This window comes from Pseudorasbora parva, chromosome 22 (genome assembly GCF_024679245.1).
Source record: "Pseudorasbora parva isolate DD20220531a chromosome 22, ASM2467924v1, whole genome shotgun sequence".
NCBI classification, from domain to species: domain Eukaryota; kingdom Metazoa; phylum Chordata; class Actinopteri; order Cypriniformes; family Gobionidae; genus Pseudorasbora; species Pseudorasbora parva.
This window is the reverse complement of record NC_090193.1, coordinates 24,582,359-24,588,977: the sequence shown is the minus strand read 5'-3', so window position 1 is coordinate 24,588,977 and position 6,619 is coordinate 24,582,359. Positions and strand designations below refer to the sequence as shown.

Genomic DNA, 6,619 nt, shown 5'->3' with positions numbered 1-6,619 from the left:
CTTTTGTGTACATAAAAAAGTATGTACAATAACTAAAGTGTTGCACTTATCATTTTGTTCAGTGTATATACATTTAAAATGTTGTTTAGAATAAATCAATAAAAAATAGCCCATGCAGATATTTTGTTTAAATATTATAATTTTAGATAGGCCTACATAATGTTGCAATAAAACTAAAGCAATAAAAACGCACCAAGTGGATGTCAGGGCTGAAATGTAGTTTCAACTGCTTAGGTTTTATGTTCTCCTGTTCAGTACTTATTGCCCTGCACTGTTACAGTTCATTTTCTTTGGCAAATGGGGATGTAAGAGCGTTTTTTTTTTTTTTTTTTACACAAAGGAAAATTAAAAGTGAGAAAAGTGGTTAAGGCTTCAGGCGTTATCTCTCAGTCTGCAAGGAGACATCTTTTATTTGCCATCGCTCTGGAACATTAAAATTTGAAAAGCAACCCTTGTCTCTAGACGGGCTGTCGGCTTCCTCTGCCCTCGGACTTGCCTGCCGGTTTGAGCACATAACAAAAAAAATGCAAGCAATACTTTTATTGTCATATCTGGACTACTTAAATATCTACAAAGTTGTTTTTTGAACAGCTCTTATCAACCCATTTGTCATTTGAATGCTTTCATAGCACAAGTGAAAGCAGGCTGTTTATTGGAGAAATCTGTTTAGAAGACTCCATTTCAGAGATGAATATGATTACTACCCCAGTGTGAGAACTGTTCGTCTTAATTGTTTACTTAATTGACCTTGCAGAGCTGGTTCATGAGACCTAAAAGAGGCAAGACTATATTTGTGGCACAGCTGAGATGAACCATAAGGTTCGGATGACTCATCTTATAGCCCATTAGCAGTGACAGTCCATACATCTAAGAAAGCATTGCACTCGTCACTTTAAACTCCAACTTTGACCATCTGCGCAATGTAGCAGTAGCAGTCATACATCCTCATACATTCTGTGTTTGTTTGGTAGGAGGACAATCAATGGTTTAATTTTGGCTGCCGACTGCATTCTCCAACCTTCTGCCATCCACTGATGCCACAACACCACTTGTATCAAATGTAAATATGCCATTCTGCAGTCAGATCCTTGAATTATAGAAGTAAAAAAATGGGGCACACAATGTCCTTTGGGATGTCTCCCTACATCGTCAAGTTTTCTCTCTCCAAAAAGGAATATTTTGAGTCTACACTTCCTTAATCCAGTCCTTCAGATCTGTTGACACCCAGCCTGTGTATAATACTGGAATTTGAATAGTCTTCAGCAAGGACATAAAGTGTAGACAAACAAATATCAGAAAGCCAAATACTGCCAGATCATTTAAGACGATTTAAAATGATGCCATTGAAGGAACACTGATATTAGTTGTGCAACTCTTTATTCGGCCTGTGAACTTAAGCAGTGCCTCAAGATGCGTGAGAAGAGGATTACTACACATAGTTTTAGTTGGTGATAACATCTAAAAAAATTATGACTTTGCATAGTGTTACACAACTGATGTTGCAATATCAGCATTGGGGACCTAATCTTATAACATGATGAAAAGTAAATGTCCGTGCAACAATGCAACATTTCTAACGTTTGCTTTCCATCATGACTGACTGAGAGGTTAAAATGTAGGTGACATTCAGGCGAGTATCTGCCCTGCCCTATATCTAGCATATTTCAATTCCTATCTGTTAAGCATCAATATCAAATTCTTAGCACTTTATCTCAGAAAGTCAAAGGTCTTCCTTTTCTAGGATTACAGCTTTCTATGTGAACTTAACAGTGGCAATCATGGTATAATTGTGAAAATCATAAGGCCTCAGCCTCATTATATAGATGCTACAGTCGCAGATATGTCCAAGGAATAAAAAAAACATCTATGAAATCTCAAAAGACATGGTGCAGTCACCCTTTTAAGAGTATGCAATAATGATAGAATTATAGGTAACCATGACTACCAAACAGTAATGGGCCACCTGTGGGCTACTGGTTCAGCGAGGAAGCCAGAATGAGCTTAGTTTGAAAACACTGATGAGATCACATCTAGATAAAATAAAATGATGTTTTTTAACCATTATGTAGCTTGACTGCATTTCTCATGTATCATGCTACAATTCTCAGTTATCATGCCCATAATTTTGATACCCATATTTCCAAGTAGGGTGTGCCATAAAATTTAAACATGGCGGAGGGGTGAACGATTGCTGCTGTGATTCGTCATTAAAGCAATGCATTTTTACATATGTAGCCTATTGTATGTTTTATACAAACAACTAAAATAGCCTGCATTTGACTGAAATTGTCCAGAATTGTTAGCACGCTATCTAGACAGCGCAGTAAATGCTTATGGTTATATATCATTTTGGCTTTACTACAATTTTTCCAGTTGGCAAGAATAAACCTGGTGTCCTCCATCCTTTTCTTTCTGACATCAAAGCTCCTGAATGCTACGAGCTCATAATCCAAACTTCAGAAGTGGTAAGTAGGAAATTTACGATAGCACATGAAAGCAGGGCTGCGTCCAAAATAGCAGGTATTATTTTGAATAAGTATTACTTCAGGACCACTAAAATGTATGTTCTATTTAGTATGAATGTGTGTAGTATGAATGTAATCTGGACATACTGCAGTCGCCATGTTATCATTATCAAGTGACCTACCAGCGTCAGTTACGTTGCTTCACTGCCATTCATAAATCCTCCCCCATTGCCTCATTGGACAGTAAAGTGTCCATCGTATGCACACTTCATAAAGTAATAGTTCATCCAGGTACTTTTTGCCTACTCTTTTATAAATACTGTGAATTCAGTCATTCTTCTTTTGTCACATAGGCTGCATCCAAAAACCTAGGCTGCTGACTCGTTGCCTCGCTGCCTCATCAGACAATGACTTGTAGCGTTTTGTGCATGAAGGCATCTCATGAAACTAATTTCGGACAGACTTCTAAGGCAGTGTAACAGTTTAATGATCTACAGCAAAATAGAGAGAGCTTTGGTGAGAACTAAACACATTTAATTACTACAGTAGTGATTTCTCGCTAGAAATTACATCAGAAGTGTATGTTGGTAAAAATCGTACATTTACACACAAACTGACCCGCAAAATCAACTTCTGGACGCCATCTTTTTCCCCCAAATTAACTGTCACTGAATGGAAAGCACAGGATTGCGGGATATCAAAGGCAGCGAAGGACACATGTACGCTGCCTTCAAAAATCGATCAGATGAAGGCATCTCAGGAGAAAGGAAGTGAAGCAAACATTAGATTCGGACGCAGCTTGATGCTTTCCTGCCTTCAAATGTGTCCTCCGAAGGCAGCATTTTCTAGCTTTCAGACGCAGCCATAGGCCTACTATTTTTGACGTACTATAGTAAGGGGGCATGTGATTACATTTGCAGATCAGCATGGCTTTTAGTCCATCTTATAGAGTGGTGCAGGCAGGATGTCACTTTGTAGACCATATGGCAGTTAGCAGGACTGGTTCCTTCAACAAAATCCCAATAGGATTTTTCCATAGGCTTTTGGATTATTGCTAAAACAAGCTCTGTGGTCAACAAAAGTTTATGATACTTGCAAGTTGTCCATCAAGATAATTATCACAGATGAAGAACACTTTTAATTTTGACGCCTATTTGTTGGAGCCAGAGGTAAAAAGCTGAAGGTAGGCCAAAAACACCACAGTCCTGTGATTTCAACGTCACCATTACTAAGCTTCTGACAATTCTTTCAACTTTTATCTAAAAACATTTTCTTAAAATGTAATTCTAATTATCTAAAAAAAAACTTGTTTATAAGAGCATAAGCATAACAAGGCTGTAAAAGCAGAGTGAGTTTACCTGTTCAGCGTGATGACGTAATCTCATCGACAGCCTCTGCAGTCCCATTTTGCACATGTTAGCAACCACTAGCAACAGCTTAAAAAAATCATAAGTGGGATTATACTGATGTACTTTTATGTAGTAGAATAAAACATGAAAGCATCTTGAGTCTTCACCACAGAGTTACAGAATTTATCACCATAGCTTATTCATAATCGAACCGGAAATGCTAAAATGCTACCTTGCTTCCGTGTATTTTGTGACAAACCAAATGACAAACCAACTTAAGATGCATTTCTACCATCTACTGGACTGGAGTGTAATGCACTTTGAAACAAATGCAAGTTGTTATAAAGACAAGCACATAAACATGCATCCTTGTGGTAGTTGCTATAGAAACTTGTTAGCAACTTCATTAAACACAACTTTAAAAATCACATTTTATTTTTTCTTCCTGGTTTCACAGACAGGGTTTAGATTAAGCAATTAAGGTTTAGACCACAGTTAAATCAGGCCATTTAAGTAGCTTTTATAAACATGCTGTAAAAAACTAATAGTGTGCATCTTGATATAAATCAACGGAACTGATACATTTTATATGTTAAAACAGCTCAAAATTCCTGGCTGACAAATCCAAATCATCTTCTGATTTTACAGGATATTTTAAAAATACATTTTTAGCATTTAGCAATTTATTTGTAACACCTTAAGTAGGCTATTTAAACATAGTATTATTTATATGCTGAATTGTGTTTTTTAAAACATAACATACATAAACATACATAAACATACGCGCAGAGTTTGACGTCATATTGTGACCGTTGCGCTGTGCGTAGAAAAAAAATCTTCCGCTCGACTCCTTCGGTGTTGTGTAACTTGGTAAGTTAAGCAGTTTTTTTGCGTTTATTTGTATTTCCTGTTAATTAGTGTCCAGGCTCTTTTTATTGTTTATGACAGTGTAAACTGCTCAATAACGGTTTTATTTATTTTTTAATATGTAATATGTTCCATTGACTAAAGTTAGTCCAATGCTATACAATTGCAGGCAGTATTAATCATAGACATGTAACTTATACGTAAACATATCTATGGTATTAATAACGTCTAAAATATGATGTGCAGTCAAATGTCCCGGTATGTAACGTTATGCTGTTTAAACTTTAAACGATAAGCTTGTGCTTGATGAAGTCGACGTGCTTTATTGATTTTATTTATTATTCAAATGTGTTCGTTTACATCGAACGTTATTCTTTTTTAAGCATTTAGTAATTTATTTGTAACACATTAAGTGGGCTATTAAAATAGTATGTACATGTTGAATTGTGTTTTTAAAACATACGATCAGAGTTTGACGTCATATTGTGACCGTTGCGCTGTGCGTAGAAAAATTATTCCGCTTGACGCCACGCCTCAAAGGTCCCGGTGTGTAATTATGCTTGTTTGTACTTCGTGGAGTTTTAACGGGTTTTATAAACCCGGTATTGTTTCTTATTCAAATGTGGTGACCCTTCCCCTGCGGCGCCCCTGACTGTCTGTAGGCTAAATAATTCCAATAATATAACGTTAACGTACAAATATTTCTGTTCCACGCACTATTTATAATTTAACGTTACCTATGTCAATCAAGTCGATGTGTTGGGAATTCTAGGACCAGACCATTCATTTGCTTCAATTTTCCTTGTGATCCACCTTAAATGACTGATCCCACACACAAGTCCCTCCCTCTCCGCAGCAGCTCCCCCAACCCTCGGACTGAATCTCTATCTCCCTCTTTCGATTTCCAGCCACGGCAACCAGTGATTGAAACTGTCGTTTTCGTTGCGCGGTGAAAGGTTGCGTTTATCCGCACTTTTCCCGGCGGTTAAACGGGGGGAGACGAATAGAGCAGTTAACACGTAGAAAACAAGATTGAAAACCAAACAAAACTTGGATCTGTTGCGTTTGCGTTCCGTAACCAAAGCGGAACATACCTCAATCCCTCTTGTGATTATTTCCTCTTTTCTCTGGACGAGAAAAAGCTGTTGGATTGGGTTCGAGCAGACGGGCTTCTTACTTTTTAACGAAGTTTATACATGTTTTAAGCCTAAACGCCGAGGTCACATTTTACATGTAGGAAAAGCGACTAATTCCATCCTGCTGGTTGACTGGCACCAGTTCTAAAGTTAGTTTCCAGATGCAGAGTAAACAAACACGGGTTGCAAGCGACGAAAGACATTGCCTATCCGTGCAAGTGTTTACTTAGAGACCTTTTGCGTCTTTAATCCTTGGGAGTTTGAGGAGTGGGCTTGTTTGTCTCGATGCACTGAATGAGGAGGAACGTCCCATGTGCGGCTTCCACTCTTTCTGACAACCCTTCAGCCTTGGGTAGGTTTGTTATTTTTCCTGTTTCATTTTACCCATTTCCTTCACTTTGTATTTCTTGTCCACAGGTGTGCGCGTGCATGTTCCATCTTGTAAGCGGTCATCAATGCCGCGCCGTGTTTGTTCACGAGACATTTTTTCTTTGCTTGTTGCAAGTATTCATTTCTGCACAGCTCTTCGGTGAGCAATTGCATAGTTTACAGATAAACCGTTACTTAGCTGTAAAAATTATTTCTTTTGGCATTCCAGTAACGCATAACTGACTATCGCATGGAAACCCCAAGCTTAGCGTTCATGATTTTGTTATTTATTTATGTATGTATTGGCGCATTTTAGTACCATTACTCAATCATTGCTGTCAGCACAGTCATACAACGTTCAAGTGTGCACGTTTCGCACTACTAGCTAAATATGTTTTTTAATTGGTATAAATAAACGGGTATATTTCATGTG

The 6,619-nt window shown here is 37.8% G+C and overlaps 1 protein-coding gene across 6 annotated transcripts in view; it reads left to right on the top strand.

Moving 5' to 3' along the window:
• The first annotated feature begins 5,298 nt into the window (after window positions 1-5,298).
• The window catches only part of atp2b4 (ATPase plasma membrane Ca2+ transporting 4), a 172,321-nt gene continuing 171,000 nt past the window's right edge, over window positions 5,299-6,619 (top strand). For 2 of the 6 annotated variants that reach the window (XM_067431549.1, XM_067431550.1), the window contains exon 1: window positions 5,526-6,169. The gene's annotated coding sequence lies outside the window, so the exon portion shown is untranslated. Of the gene's footprint in view, window positions 6,170-6,619 lie in introns of all 6 variants that reach the window. The other 4 variants (XM_067431554.1, XM_067431552.1, XM_067431555.1 and 1 more) reach the window with 3 other exon arrangements.